Here is a 17,342-nt window from a genome sequence, read left to right as displayed (position 1 = left end):
AAATATGAACATTTTATAACTCTATGTGCTAAAAAGGCTTAGAAATAATGTCCAATCTAGTAGCAAAGAGCAACTCTAGGTCCCAGATTGTGGGTCCCTAAGTAGAAGAAATGGCTAATTCCGGCCTGGGTTATGAAACACACAAGATGAGCCTAGGACATTTTATCCTACCTGATAATAAGGAAACTGTTAAAGACTACTAGATCCATGTCAAAAGAACTCAGAATCAAACTTGAAGAGGTTTTCACTGGCCTAAGTTGGGACAATTTGAATTAATAAGAATAAGAACTACAGTGAATTAAACATAGAAAACATAGAAAATATTTAAATTCACAAGTTTTCTTGGTAGAAGTATTCTACGTAATAAAGAAAGAAGGATAGAATTAGAACATCTGAACTAATAATGAATGAGTCCATCTAGATCCTGAACATCAACTGCTGTTAACATCACACAAATACATACAAAAAGACAGACATCATATGCCTCCTGAAAGGAAGAATGAATACAGCTAACACATACAAACAATATAGTCTCTCACACACAAAACCAAGCCAGAATCTTGAGCCAGGGTCTAGATCCAACTTCCAACTTACAGAAAACACAGAGGTTGATCAGAGGAACGTGTTAAACGATGTTGTGATTTTTGAGATACTTGGACATTTGAACCAAGACTGACAATTTGATGATTTTAAGAGTTTATTATTTTTTTAGGTGTGATATTGGTATTGTAATTATGGTGGGGATAAAAGAGAACTCACCTTTAAGAGACATATATAAAAAAATACTAATGAAATGATACAATATCTGGGATTTGTTTCAAAGCAATATGAGACGTGGAGGTATGATTGGGGATGTCGATGGGATAGGATTGGCTCTTATTGGTTAAAGGTTTTTCATGCTGGGGGTGGGACACGAGGTTTCATTAGATTATTTTCATATTTTTGTATATGTTTAGAAGTCTCTATAATTAAAAGGTTGTTTATGTTTGTTTGTTTATTGGGTTTTTTTGTTTTGGTCAGCAGCATTGAGAAGTGCTAGAGAGTTCCTTCAACACCAAAATCTTTGGAAATTTAAAAAGAAAACAAAACAAGACAAAAACAGTTGCATTTAAAGGCACCAGAGAATTACTTGAACACCAAAGAAAGCTTTTATTCACCAAACCGTTCAGCAAGAGACCCTTCACAGACCAGGGCAATTAGCCTTCTCTTCACTAGTCAGTTGGATCCAGATACGTCAAGCTTGTCATTTTCCAAATAAAAATATTACTTGCTTTAAAAGTCAAGTTTTAAAAAAAGCTAATATATTAGAGCTTTATTCGGCATGATTATGAATGAGTTTCTTTTAATATTTATCAAAGCTTAACATTTAAAAATATCTGATCAAAACTTCCTAGAGCTATGTATGTAATTCACATGGGAATTCAGAAAAGAGAAAGTCATAGGTTTTAGGATGCTTAAGTTTTCTACAATGGGGCTAAATCTTTTTGGCATTAAATCCATTTTTAATTAGAGTAAAAATAATTTATTTTTATTGAGTGAAATAGCACTGAGATAAAACATTTTAAGGGGTAATAACACTGTTGGGATGTGTACTTAAACATGACACCTGTGACTGGAAGACAAAGCATCTAAAACTAATCAGCATTCCATTGATTAATTTTCTTTTAGAACTCAAGCATGAACATTTAATAAAAAAAAATAAAAAATCAGTTTCCCTCATTACATCTCAGTAGTTCTGAAATCCCTGGCCTTTTCTTACCAGAATGAATTAATGAATGACTTAGAAAAAAGAGAAAGAGAGAAAAACAAAAATAAAAACAAACCCAAAAACCCTAGCAACATTAGAAAACAGAGATTTAAGATAAAAACATGGATTACTTTAGTTTCAGAAACAGTAGTTTTTCTTGTGATTTCAGGGAGTTCAAAATTCAATTTGGGTTGAAGGTAACTAATTCTTTCAGGGTCAGACAGAAATCCAATGTTCCCAGACAGCCCTCAATTTGTTCAATCAATGAGTTCTGGCTGGTCCCATCACGATAACCATTTAATTTGTTTTATGTCCCACACAGCCCTTTGTCAAAATATAGTCCATTGTTAATTATTCTTAGGTGAAATATAGACCCCCAGATCCCCTCCATGTTCTCTAAGAATTAACATGACCAAAGTATTGCTAATATGTAGAGCCTATATAGATCCAAACTTCTAAGAGAAGTCTTGGCATTACTCTAAGACAGAGCTATAGATAAAATTTGACTACTCTGTGTTCTATCAGTGGGTCTTAAAAACTTATTGGGATGTCTAGCAGAAATGCAGATTAATTCTTATGCCCTTGTCCAAAGAATGGAAAGCTGTTTTCTTAAATGGCAGTTGTCAATAGAGGGATTAATGGGGCAGAGAAAGTGAGGGGAATAAATTGATGACTAAATGAATGAATGAATGAATGAAATAAAGGGGATCACATATGAACTGAAGATAACAAGATACCTTGACCCAAGGATTATGATCAATCCAACTATGCATCATCACTGCAATGACATGAGCTACTGCTTAAATATTTACTTAAATTTGTAGTTCAAGCCTTCCCAGTAGATTGGGGACTCTGAAAGCAGAACCTTCTCTTATCGTTCTTCATATGCATGATAATCTGTCACATAAATGTTTACAGAAGTTAACTTATTCTCAATTGTGATCTTATCTAATCAACAAATACTATCACTAGAGGTTACATTTCCATGGTAACCATTACCCTGTATCAAAATATGAACATTCCTATTGTTTGGCTATGGAAATACAATTGTTTTGCTTGATTTTTCCTTTTTTGTTGCTGTTGATAAGCAAAATCCAATGTAGAGAAGTGGTGAGTGTGGGCTTAAAAATCAGTATTTCTGGATTCAAATCCTGATTCTTTTACACAACGACAACCATATATCTCAATTTATCTAAAAAATGGGAATACAGAACCTATAGAGATTTTTGAGGTGTAAATAGGTATATTATGTAAAATATAGAACAGAGTAACAGAGTAACTGCTCAATAAATGCTATCATTATCACTGATTTCCTGAAAGGTTGAATTGGAAACATTTCCTCTCTTACCCACTTACAATTTGAAGATTACACCCCTCACACTCATGGAAAACAGAACTGCTATTTCTGGTTGATTTTAGCTCGGGTTTTAATGAGAAATCTAGTTCAATTTTTAAGAAAGAAGAGAAGAGGATTCTTGAGGAGGAAAGAAAGAGGAAGTAAACATCTCTGGTGAAAATCTTTTGGGCCTAAGGTAAGATATGATTTCTTTAGATTTAAAAGAAGAGCAGAGATGAATACAAAAGATATGGGAGGTTACCAGAGTGGACCAATATAGCTAGGAGGTTGTCTAAGAAGAGAGAATTCCCATTGTCACCAAATAATCAGATGACTGGACATCTGCCAGGATGAGAACAATTTGGGTGTCCAAGAAAAATATGGAAGCCATGTCATCACCCAAGGAGTATCCGGTTCAGACTCCAGAAGGAATGCTCTCTCTCATTATTACTTTATCATCCACTACCTTACCTATAGACTGAAAGATCCATCATCCAAGTGTTGATTCAAATCCTACCAAATTACTTGGTGTGGACCACTCGCCAGGTAATCCTACGACCGAGGACATTTGCAAACCCAAGAAAGGGGGACTCAGGACAATTAATGTGATGGTGGTGGTGATGTTCTCCACTCATATGTACTCTTGAGATCAGAATCAGCTGCAAACCCCCTGAGCATAGCCCATTATTTAGTGCCTTCCCCTCCCCGGTTGCCTTGGGGATGTTAAACTAAGACATTTTTTTTTTTAACTTTTTTTTTTTTTAGCAGTCATTTGTGACTCTTTAATTTATCCATCTAGCAATATTGTAGAGGTTGTCCTCCCCTCACCCCTTGTCTTATTCTTTTATCATATTTGTTTCTGTACCCATATCCCTCATTTATACGTTGACCACATATGGCATGCATTTGCCAAATGTGACAATCTATTATAGTAATGGAACTGCACAAATTCAGCAAACATCCAAAAAGGATCAACGTATGGAGAAACACAAAAGGAAAACTTGTATTTTAGAGAGGAGACAACATTTTATTCCATATTTACTTCTTTTATTCTGACCAAACATAAAAAGGGACGCAAACATCTATCACTGAGTTGCTAAGAGCAACGTCAGAGTACTTTGCAAGTTTAAGAGCTACATGGAGAATTTGAACTATTCGTTTGACAGCACCCTAAAGCCTAATTTCCTAAACTTGAAGGGCTCAGTAACTTTAAAAAAAATGAAAGCTCAGCCCTAAATCTCCAGGGACACCCTAAAAAAGTAGTCAGATGCTTTTGATATTTTTCTGCAAGCATCTTTTCCTCTTCAAGGAAAAACACAATTCACAGCTGCAGCAGAACAAGTGAGAAAGATAACTAGAGTAGTTACTGCTAGTCAGTCCTTGATACTTATTTTGTGATTTGCTTTCTTTTTGTTCCTCTTCCAGGCAGCTCACATTATCGTTGCATATACAAACTCCAGCAAGTCAGAGAAGAAAGGAAAAAACAGAAATTTTTTAAAAATCAGGTCTTAAGAGAAGTAGAAAGCAGCTTTCCTCTAGTAGCTTCAGATTCTTGACACCATAAAACCTATGGTATTTGTTTTCAGGGTTATTTGATGGTTTAATAACTTATGTTCTAGATACTCTTGAATACATGTAGTGATATTCTAAGCAGGGTGGCTGCCTGCAGTGAAATCACACTCCATTTCCTGAGTCTCACTACTATTTAATGTTGGGAGACACATTGCAGGTCTTGGAAGCGGTGTGGTAGAAATGATGATGTTGAGGATGATGACAATGACTGTAACAACTCAGCTTTACTGAGCAATTTACCCTGTGTCAGGAATTTTGCTCTTGATGTGTTACTTCATTTAATCGTCACAACAATTTCTTTTTTCTTCTTTTTTTTTTTTTTGTGGTACACGGGCCTCTAAGTGTTGTAGCCTCTCCCGTTGCGGAGCACAGGCTCCAGATGCGCAGGCTCAGCGGCCATAGCTCACGGGCCCAGCCGCTCCGCGGCATGTGGGATCTTCCCGGACCGGGGCACGAACCCGCATCCCCTGCATCGGCAGGCGGACTCTAAACCACTGCGCCACCAGGGAAGCCCACAATTTCTTGAGGAAAGCAATAGCATAGTGATTTTGTTGATCCAGAGACTAAGGCTAAGAAGTCACTGACCCAAGGTCACAGAGCTAAGAAGAGTTCAGAAGCAAAGGACATTTATACTCTTGAATAGAAAAATTATTCATGTAGATGCTTCCAAAGACTCAAATGTGTTATCAAATACAAAGACTCAAATGTGTTATCAAATACATATCAGATACATGTTATCAAATACATGAAATATATCAAAATTCATGACTGCTGAATGCTTTATTTTGGACCCACCATTTCATAATTAATTCTTAATAAAATGATTTAAATAAGAATCCTTATATTAACTTTGATTTGGTACTCTGTGGCATGAAAAAGTTTATTTCTCTTAAGTAATTTATTTACTCCTTTAACTGAAAAATGAAAGAACTTTTCTTATGTTTTTAAAACTGGCTTTCAGGAAGTTCAGAACTCACTTAGCTTTTAAAAAGTGCTATCTCACTCCAGTCTTTACTGTTGTTGTTGTTAATTTCCCATGCCTTCTTATATAGATGGCTTACATAAAGCCTCAGTCCGTACCTCTACTATTCTAAAATATGTTAAAATTGTTTTTAAAGTACAACTGCTAAAAGATCCAAAGCAATTCCTTAAAAAAGATTATACCATTTAGGCTCAAGCTGCAGTTCATCTTCTTAGTTCTCTCCTGTGTAAAGATGGCTGCTATTTCTTTGAAGAACTTGCAATTTTCTTTGAAGAACTTGCAATTTTCTTTGAAGAGGCATGGTCTTTGTCTGTCCCCATAAGCCATTTAAGGTACTTCTTTGGTTCAGTAAGTCTGGGCATATCGTTCTTATTCTTAACCTTAATTAGCTGGTTGACTTTCTTCTTTCCATTCTTACTTAATTAGGAAATAGTGCTTTCAACGTGTCATTATTTCCAGTTAATTAACTGAACTGAAAAATGATTACATCCTGCTTCCTTCTTGTCCCAGGATTCTTTCCTAATCAGAGGCAGGCTCTCCTGCCCATATCATTCACATCTTAACTCTTCTGGTTGTATTATAACACAGAGCTGCTTGGCTATCTGTTATACCCTTCAAAGATGGCAGGCAGATAAAGTACATGGAAACCAGAGACTCTGTAGTGTCTAGACTAGAACATTTAAGCACACTAATGAGTTGATGAATGAATGATAATAAAATTCAACCACATATCAAATACTGAAATATTAACAATATATCTTTCCTCATGACTGCTGAATGCACTTGTTAAGATACCTTTCTGATCACCACCAAGCTCTGAACACCACATGCCCACTCATTTTAGAGAATTTTTAGCACTGCAGGGATTGCTTGGACTATGTATATATGTCTGGGATTTCAAGAAAAGACTTCCATTGCTTTTCTAAGAAAAGAGACTGCAAAACGGAGTATACACATCTAAAATAATAAAACAGTCCTTGTCAATTTTTCAAAAACTTCACAGAAAATAAGACTCAGAGAGGCCATGCTATTTCTGCCATGAAATTTTCAACTTTGTAAAAAGTTCATTAGTACTAGCTGACAGAATTATCAATCATAACTCTAAATTGTTATGACCATTTAATTGATAAAAAACACATAATCCTTATCTCGAGATACATAAGTGATTACTCATATTTTTTTTCCCTTCTCGATCACCCACACTTAGCTACTTTCATTATTTCATATTTTCAAGGGGCTAGGCTGACAATCACTTTTCAATGAAAAGGCTTTCAGCAGTAAAAGCTGAAATATGGACCACCATAGTGAATCATCACAAGACGCCCAACCACTAACTAGACACAATATATAGCCAGTCCAACGGGTTGCCACCTTAGGATTTAGCAAAGGGTGCCTTTTTCTGTATATTAAAGCCCTTCCTTGAAAAGAATAGAACTCAAAGAAAAGCATTAAGTAAATCACACTGTTCTCCCCAGTTGCTACCTATCACATGAAAGGCTTTGATATAGGTGCAAGTAGCTTAGAAGAAAAACAAAAGGCAAATGTGGTAAGTACAAAGTCACAAAGGGCAGCAGACAGAATGAGCCAGGAATGGGACAAACAGATCCTTGAGTTCTGGGCGGACAGGTGGGTTAAATGAGAAGCCCCTCCCATTTGCCTGGGTGCAGTGTTCCCAGATCTTTTCCTAGTGCCCAATGCTTATCACTTTCATATTCAAACCACTCTCAGCTCTTAGGATATCCTAAAACCATTAGTTAATTAAATATTTACTGAGCGCTATTCTATGCCAGACATCATAAGGTTCTCATGAAGACGTGTACCATCAGCCAGCTTATTCTTGCACTCTCAGTTCTAATAACTGAGTACTGTAAATAAACCATAAAATGAATAACTAATCATATGACAAATAGGACCCAAATATTGTTTCAGCCAACCCTGTTAATTTACAGAATTGATTACGGCGAATCAATGGCTTTGCTTTAGAATACAGCTGAGTACTGTTGAAGCTAAAAATAAAAGCCAAGGTCACCAAAGTCCCAGAGCAGTTTTGATTTCCCTCTTCTAAAATCAACTGTAAAATATATTTATAAGCCAATAAGAAGGGTGTGATTTAAAGAAAAAAAACAAGAAATATGTAAACTCATGCATTTAAACCCCTTTTCCTTCTATAAAGAACTTTTGACAGCTTACAGTTTAAAAACAAAATGAAAATAAGAGTAAGCCCCCAAATAGAAGTTTCCCGTCCATTCATGACAATGAATTTATCATAAGCGTTGAATGGTACCATCATAGGTTCCCTTGATTTATTTACTTCAATCAAAGTATCTCTTTGCTTAACTACAAACTTGTTTAAATAGCCTTATAGGAATTTAGTTTTGCACTGCTCTATTAACTATGCAAAATATTAGAAGCTGAAGATTCATCATTTTTTATTCTCTTTACTTTATGACCTTGGATTATTTATTTAATATTGTTTAGCTAAATTGTTCCTTGTCTCTAAAGTACCTAGAGAGGGCCGATTGAACAACTGGTGAGTGATAAACCAAGTGATTAATTTAGACCCATAATTACTCTTGAATTGGTGAACAGGAGTCACATGCATTCTACATTGAGTTTCTTGGAAGAGAAAAATAATGCGTTAAAGCAATTCACATTAATTCATACACTGTTTCTACCAATTGTGCCAAAATGGCCATCTGTCTAGGACATGTTTTTAATCTGATTATAATTTGGCACATTGATTGGTTTTTCCTGACCAACACCCAAGTACTGGTCAACAGGTGTCTCTCATGGCATGTTACCCATAAGTGAAGTTTGACCATTGGCATTTAAGGAGGGAAAAATAAATCTGTCCCTAAATCCTGATTTTATCTTGTATTTTATTGATAATCTGCAATAATTTTCTCATAACTGTAGAGTGTTCTTCAGTTATATTGAATAAATATTTTACCATTAAAAATGACATTTTATTGGCTTATATTTGCATATTATGTTTTCATTCCACTTTCATATTATTGGCAACTGCATACAATAAAACCACTTTTTTTTGGTTAAAATAATTAAGGTCACCATTGCATTTGTTTTCCAATCAATTTCAATCTAATTCCACCTAATTTATGTTTTCATGACTTCTATTAGTTGCTTCTAATAGAGGTATTCTATTCTCTGCACAGAACACAGATGCAGGACAGGCGACTATGTTCTGCATACTAGTAAAATCACCAGGTATTCTGATTGAATCCTGAACGTTGCTTTATAGATTCACCTGGAAATCACAAGGATGTAATGTATTGTGACCAGTACAAAGTTGATTCTTAAGAATTTCCAGCACCACAAATCATACAGCTTCTTAGTCAATGTCTAGGAAGGATGCCTATTTTAACTAATCCCTCAGAGAAGGCTTCCCACCACTTTAAGGGGACACAGTCCAGGATTTGGGATAAGAATACATAGAAGAGATCAGCTCAGATTATCTCTCTCCCCTGTTCTAAACCCTGGAATGACTCCTTAATTACATCGTTAAGTCTCAGATCTGTGAACTGATATTCAAAGTCCCCCTTGGTCTGGTCCCAGTTCTATTTCCTCATACACTGCCCTCCAATCATACCCCATTATACCATTTTAAGACATATCAAAGCCCACAATGTAACTTTAGGGTGGCTTATACTTTTCCTCCCCTTGACAAACTTCCCCTTTTCTTTTTCTATCAAAATTTGATTCATACTACGTAGTCTCATTCATTACCACTTTCTCTGTGAAGCTTTTCTATTACCTAGATTAGGTTCATCCTCTCACGGAGCTTCTTAAAAACCCCTGTTAAAGAATGTATATCATTCTGCTTTAGCTGTATTCTCACGTACTCTCTTCTCCAATCTAACTGATACATGATCAACCACAGAAATCTTTGCATTCTCTGAAACACCACAAACTGGTAACCAATACATGTTCTATTAAATCAAGACCGGAGGATGCCACTTTCTTAAAAGGGGGGTTCCAGAGCACTTCACAATTACTAAACTCGTTAGCAATGAAAAAGTTCCATCTGTTCTTGTTGGAAAATCTACAGCTGAGGGGTCATCAACTGGCAACCGATAGGCCAAGTAAAGCTAACAGATAAATTTTGTTTGGCCTGCATAGTATCCAAAAAAAAAAAAGAAAGAAAAAGAAAAAACAACCTGAGCCAACATTTTTAAGCCAGGAGATCTCTCGTTAAAAATTTGGATTTGGCTTCTCCTGAAAAAAATCTAAAACCACTGGGCTTGACTTCCCAAATGACAACCATCTGCTGGAGCTAAATGGGGAGGTCTGGTTAGGCAGAGCCCATGTTCTCCACTTTGCCATGGACAACACCAATCTCTTCTATCCACACAATAAAGGGGCCAGGGCTTCCCTGGTGGCGCAGTGGTTGAGGGTCCGCCTGCCGATGCAGGGGACGCAGGTTCGTGCCCCGGTCCGGGAAGATCCCACATGCCGTGGAGCGGCTGGGCCCGTGAGCCATGGCTGCTGAGCCTGCGCGTCCGGGGCCTGTGCTCTGCAATGGGAGAGGCCACGGCAGTGAGAGGCCCGCATACTGCAAAATAAATAAATAAATAAATAAATAAATAAATAAATAAATAAAATAAAGGGGCCAGGGCCAGTTGCCATTTGTTATCATGTTTACACCTTCACTTTTTAGTAGTGACCAGAGTTTTTTTTTTTTTTTGGTAACCAGAGATTCTCTGTTAAAAGTAAGAAAACAAAAACTTGACCAGGAATGTCATGTATTTTTTCCTTGACTCATTATTTTAAGTTATATGTCTTGATTTACATGTGCTTTTTTTTTTTTTTTACAGCCGGGAAATGTTCTGATTTTTTAAAAAAATTAATTAATTTATTTATTTGGGGCTGTGTTGGGTCTTCATTTCTGTGCGACGGCTTTCTCTAGTTGTGGCAAGTGGGGGCCACTCTTCATCACAGTGCGCAGGCCTCTCACTATCGTGGCCTCTCTTGTTGCGGAGCACAGGCTCCAGACGCGCAGGCTCAGTAGTTGTGGCTCACGGGCTTAGCTGCTCCGCGGCATGTGGGATTCTCCCAGACCAGGGCTTGAACCCGTGCCCCCTGCATTAGCAGGCAGATTCTCAACCACTGCGCAACCAGGGAAGCCCCTACATGTGCTTTTGAGTTTGCAACAATTGATATATACTTCCCCTTGCTTCAGAACGTTCAGCTAAATTGTTCGAAACGTAAGAATTTGTTCAAATAAAGAGTAAGTCTAGTATCATTATCAGGTTGGCAAAAATACCATGGTACTGATCTATTGTTTTCTCTTAAGGTAGAAAATAAATAGAAAGTCAACAAAACAGACATGGAAGGATTCAAGAGTTATTTTTCTAAATATATGAGCGGTTGCTTCTAGACCTTCACTCAGGCCACTGAGAATTAAATCAACTCTTTCTATACCTCTGACTGGCAACAACTGGAACGTCAGAACCTCTGATCAAATCTAAAGGTCTACTCCCAGCCAGAATCATCTACAGAGCATAGCTAAGCAAAAGTGTTTCAAAACATCTGGTGATAAAAAACGAAATGTAAAGATTACACGGGCTTAAAAACAAGATCCATTGACTTGGGCATAATCTCTTAAAGAAGGAATTTTACAAGGCTGGCAATAGTTGGAAATCACTCAGCCTCCAAGCATTACCCCTATAGCGGAACCAAGAAAACTAGTGTTTAAAAAAGGAAACACTCACTCCTTCTGTCATTAAGGGCTCACCATGTCCTGAATTACTTTCACCAACCAAAAGAGACACGGATCAGAGACCGTCCCATAGAGCAACCAGCCCCAATACAACCATTAAAGAGAGCACATTTTTAGCTACAAGCATAACTTTGCACTCAATTTTACTTTCAATCTAAAACACTTTATTCACAAAGTAATTAGGAAACACCTTACAGTGGAGGAAAATATCAACTCAGTAGGGGAGTACAGATAGAAAGGATTAACCTGGCGGCCCCACATAGGCAACAATTTGAATAGATAATGTAAGAAAAAAGAGAGAAAGCAAAGTTTGCTTCCTGAGCTTCATCCTCCTCAAGCTGTCTGTACTTATTGTGGTGGGTGTACACGTGCACACGCTCACAAAAGCAATGGAAAAAATTCACCTTATCATTCGAAATTCTTTTTATATAACTCAAAGACCAAATAGTTTCCAAGTTTCCAGCAGATTATTTGAATGACAGTATTTTTCCTACTGCATCCTAAAAACAACCTGCCTGTCCTTTAAAATCATGTGCAGTAATTCTTTATAACAAATAAGCTTTCCCTTTTCTAATCTGCTAGATTTTATCTAAATAGTACAGCAATCTGGGATCCTGATGCAAATAAAAAAGAAACTTCTAGTAGCTGCTCTTCTGTCCTTTAGAACAATTACTTTCAAACTTTTTTGACCAAGATTCATGGCAAGAAATATATTTTACACGACTTAATACACACACACCTGAAGCAAAACTTAAAGAAACCAATGCTTACTGACCCCTGTACACGCCTATATTTTCAATTATGTTCCACTGTTTTTCATAAAAACAAGAGTGCTAGTTGTACCCTCCCTAAATTGATTCTGGGGCTAACATGTCATAAATCGCAGTTTGAAAAACTTTTGCTTTCAGAGGCATTTACCAGCATGGTCTAGTCAATTTAATAACTGAATGCGGAAAACAAATAGGAAAAGTATAAAGATGGTGAATAAAAACAGGAATGGTAAAAGTATACATCAGAGCTATGTTGAGAGAAAGCAGATATACTAATTTACCACTGAAAACATGACCACAGAAAGACTGTGACTTTTAGCTACCACTTCAGTAGTCTTTTGAGGTGCTTGGTCTCTGCTAACCGTATCCACGTCTTCCCAGTCTCAGGAAAACACTAAGGTGCGTACTATAATTATTCCCATTTTGCAGATTAGAAAATGGAAATTTGCAAGTATGACTTATGTCTTCTTGCCTGTTCACACAATGCCAGCCCCTGTATGCCAGCTGTTGTACTGTACTATTGTACTTTTCAAGGTACTGCACTGTAAGATTAAAAATGTTTTATTTTTTGTTTATGTATTATTTGTGTGAAAAGTATTATAAACCTATTACAGTACAGTACTATAGAGTCGATTGTGCTAGTTGGGTACCTCGGCTAACTTTGTTGGACTTATGAACAAATTGGACTTACGAACACGCTCTCAGAATGGAACTCATTCGTATGTAGGGGACTTACTGTGTTTTATAATGACTATAAATGGAGTATAACCTTTAAAAATTGTGAATCACTATGTAGTACACCTGAAACATATAATATTGTAAATCAACTCTACCTCAATTTTATAAATAAATAAAAGCTTTATTGAAGCATAATTTACATACCATAAAATCCATCAATTATAAATGCAAAATTCAATGACTTTTAGTAAATTTATAGAGTTGTGCAACCATCACAAAATCCAATTTTAGATCACCTTAAGGAGATCTCTTGCCCATTTGCAATCAATCCCCATTTCAGCCACTAGGTAATCATTCATCTCCTTTTTGACTCTATGGATTTATCTTTTCTGGACATTTTTATGCAAATAGAATTATGCAATCTGTAATCTTTTCCATCTGGCTACCTTCCCTTAGCATAGTATTTTTGAGATTCATCTGTTTTGCTATATGTATCAGTAACTCATTACTTTTTATTGCCAAATAATATTCCATTGTCTGGGTATACCACACTTTTCATTCATTGACCAATTAATAAGCATTTGGATTATTTCCACTTTTTGACTACTGTGAAGATCACTCCTCTGCATATTCTTGTACAAGTGTGAATTTATGTTTTTACTTCTCTCTCTCTTTTTCTTTTGGCCACGCGTGCAGCTTGCGGGATCTTAGTTCCCTGACCAGGGACTGAACATGTACCTTTGGCAGTGAAAGTGCACAGTCCTAACCATTGGACTGCCAGGGAATTCTCTCTTTTTATTTCTCTTAGACACGTATAAGTAAAGCTGCTGGGTGATATGGTAAATTTACATTCATTTTTTTTTTAAGGAACTGCCAAACTTTTCTCCAAAGTGGCTGTACCATTTTATAATCCCATCAGTAACGTATGAGAGTTCTCTCTTCTCTAAATCTTCCCCAACACATGTTAGTTTCTGTCTTTTTTTAGTATAATCATTTGAATCCACATATGCTTAAAGGAATTCCCTTGTAAGTATTTTCCTATACTCTAAATTTGGCAGTATATATTATACCCTACTTCTCTGAGATCCAGCTAAGCAAACCCCTCCCCGCAATTAAATTTATTTAAGAAATGAAGTATGATAAGAACAAGAGGCTTCAAAGCAAAAATGAAAAGGCCTGATTCCCAATGCATCCTCCTTTTATGGATAATCCAAAATATGAAATGCCTTCCTTAAGCTTTGGCTTCATTAAAAGAAGCAATGCACAGATAAAAGAAGGTTATGATCCCATTGTATTCTGTGGGTACCATTTCTCACCTGGAATATGATGTAGAGCTCTATGGATGAAAACAAAAAAAGAACACATATTTGTTATAGAAGAAAAGAAAACAATGAAGAAGAACTGACCCCTGTACATGCCTATATTTTCAATTAGGTTCCACTGTCTTTCATAAAAACAAGAGTGCTAGTTTTTTAGATAAATAATATTTTATCTAAAAAATAAATTTTTATTTATAAAATAAAATAAATAATAATTTATCTAAACAATATATCTAACAATATAAACAATAATTTCTCTAAAATAAATTTTTTAGATAATTTAGATAAAAAAATCTACCATCATCCCACATCATTCTCATATTGATAAATTTCACTCTTTTTTTCTACATGTGTATATATGCATATGTTTTATCACAACTAAGATTATGCTTCCATGCAATTGAGAATCCTGAATTTTAATGTAATTTGCACATTTTCATGGTCAGAAATTTTCTTTGAAAACATAAAGACTACATAACAGTCTGTCACAAGGATGTTCCATAATTTAACCATTTATTTTGTTCCATATGTTCTAATTATTCACCAATGTGTGTGATGCCCTGAGGAGCATCTCTGTCCCAAATCCCAGTTGAAGAGAGACACTGGTAAGTTAGAGCTCTTCCAGGAAAGGACAGTAACAACTGGAGACCCTATGAATGTTCAGCTGAAAAAGAAAAAGACTTGAAAGATTATGGCAAATAGAAAGATTTGCAGTAGTGACACGAAAGAGGAATTAGATCCTAAGAAGCTTCAAAGATAAGAATTAAAAAGAACCGTATTCTTTATTACAAGGCAGATTTCTGTTCATTATAGGGACTAAAAATCACAACAAAAACAAATGGAAGCATCTACAGAACATGAGCTTAATTGAGCAGCTGCCTTCCTCCTCAGCTTTAGTGGCATTTGGTAGAAAATAGCGCCTATTCTCATACCATAAATCCTGAAAGAACACTTTTATCCACATCACTTCATGAGAGGGATTGGTCCAGGAAGCAGGTGTTCCTCAATCATTACTGCTAGTTTTTGGGTGCACTTAACTCCATCCTTATGGTTGTAATTCTCTCATGACAGAACAGAGCCCCAAATACGAGTTTAAAAAAATTAGATACTCCAACATATGAATCAAAGCCCAGGCATGATACAGTACGGGTCACCTTTCTGTCATTTTATTCTGGATCAGGCTGAAAAATTAAGAGTTGTTTTATCGATAACCATGCAACTGTTAAAAAGTTTCTGGATCACTAGTCACCCATGGATGCCACGGTTTGTGGAATGATGTCCAGGGTATATTTTTAAGAGGAAAAAAAGTAAGCATAAGAATAATAGAAATGGTAATTCTTGCATTGCTTTTCCAGGGAAATAGAAATGAAACACAACACGATGAAACAATAGCATCATCTGTCAGAGTGGCCACCAGCTTCAGGGATGTACAGATAAGGGTAAACCCTGTAGAGGGAAAGGTGTGGGAGAGGAGCAGAAGAGGCTGAGGGAATGTCCTCATGAGAATCAACTTAAACATGAGCAACTCTTGATGACATGTTTCTTGTCTTCCTGTTTCTTGACTTGTCGTATTTGTTGTCATGTTTGTCATGTTTGTTGTCATGACTTGTCAAGTCATGTTTCTTGACTTGTCTTCTCTTTTGGCTTTTCTCTAGCAACGGGATGCATTGCATATGTCACTGTTCCATAAGCAATTCCACAGAGTTTCTTCCTTCTTAAGAACTGGGATTCTATCATAAACAATGAAAAATGTCATGAACTATAGGGAGCTAAGATGCCATTTAGGCACCTGGTTACTAAAAGCTTGCTTCCAGGGCTGAAATTGCTGTAGCTATACCATACTGAAAACAAACTTTTCTCTGTCTCTCCTTTGCATTTTTTTTTTTTTTTTTTTTTTTTTGCGGTATGCAGGCCTCTCACTGTTGTGGCCTCTCCCGTTGCGGAGCACAGGCTCCGGAAGCGCAGGCTCCGGAAGCGCAGGCTCAGCGGCCATGGCTCACGGGCCCAGCCGCTCTGCGGCATGTGGGATCTTCCCGGACCGGGGCACGAACCCGTGTCCCCTGCATCGGCAGGTGGACTCTCAACCACTGCGCCACCAGGGAAGCCCTCTCCTTTGCTTTTTGAGAAAACTATAACATTCAGGCAGATTTTGATGTGATCTGTCAGACATCTACAAGTATGGAGACACTTGTAAATGTTCTCATATAAGGCAGATAACAAAATGTTTCTATTGATTATAATGTGTTGTTTCAGTATTTTTAACTGAGAGAAAATTGAGTAATTGTCATATATAGAGTCAATCATGTGACTCAATCTCTGTGTCATATATCAGTTTTACTTTGAAACATCTTTCATGTTCTAATAATGAACAAAAAGAATCTCACCATGTGGGTGAAATGGGGTAATAAAATTACACTGAAAAACTAAAAATGTATGTGCTCAATATCTTGTAGTTTGGGAAAGGGAAGCCCAAAGTACATAATTTCCTCAAAAAAGATTTGATTGGCTTTCTGATACAACTCAAATAGCCGCAAACACCATCTTGACCACAGCCTTCGACAATTACAGCCAGGTTTTATATTTATACGTCTCTGAGGGAGGAAAATGCTGTATATTCTTAATGAAAAGTCCTTACGTTAAACTCTGGCACTTACTAGTATCTCATCTTATTTATAAGTTAGAGCTTACTGAATTATCTCAGATATAAACAAAATATTTCAAGTCCATGCCCATTTTAAATTAATGACCATGTCTGTAACAGGCAAGTAATTCCAGTATAGATTCCCTGGGGCTGTTGTTGATAAGTGCAAATTTTGATGAGTGTTCATGTTCAAATAGTCGCCACAGAGTTTCCATGGTCTTTCAAGATGGGAGAAGTTTGGGATCTGCTGTGAATATAAAGGCACTTCCTTTGTATCTGGTCTAATCTGTTGCTGAATCTGAAGATTGTGGGTAGGATACTTCTTAAGGAAAGTGAAGAAACCTAAAGGTGAAGAATTCCTGAAGACACAGAATCCAGGCTTCTAGTTTCTTCCTTGTCACTGATTCAAGCTCTGCAAGGTGGCCTGAATCTTGGGAACAGGGCTCATCCTCATCTTCAAACTGATAGGATATAATACATCACTGAGAGGGGCATGGCAGGTATGCCTGTGAAGAGGTTTTGCATATTTTCTGTAGGGGTGCACATTATCTGAAGTATTG

At 36.6% G+C, this 17,342-nt stretch overlaps 1 protein-coding gene across 2 annotated transcripts in view; it reads right to left on the bottom strand.

Annotated features, from left to right (window-relative positions):
• PRKG1 (protein kinase cGMP-dependent 1) overlaps positions 1 to 17,342 on the bottom strand; it is a gene marked incomplete at both ends in the record, with an annotated part of 1,181,231 nt that overhangs the window by 572,546 nt on the left and 591,343 nt on the right. The gene's annotated exons all lie outside the window — the stretch shown is intronic.

This window comes from Leucopleurus acutus (assembly GCF_964270905.1).
Source record: "Leucopleurus acutus genome assembly, chromosome: 14".
Classification (NCBI taxonomy): Eukaryota; Metazoa; Chordata; class Mammalia; order Artiodactyla; family Delphinidae; genus Leucopleurus; species Leucopleurus acutus.
The sequence above is the reverse complement of the archived record's forward strand: the minus strand, read 5'-3'. Positions and strand labels throughout refer to the sequence as shown.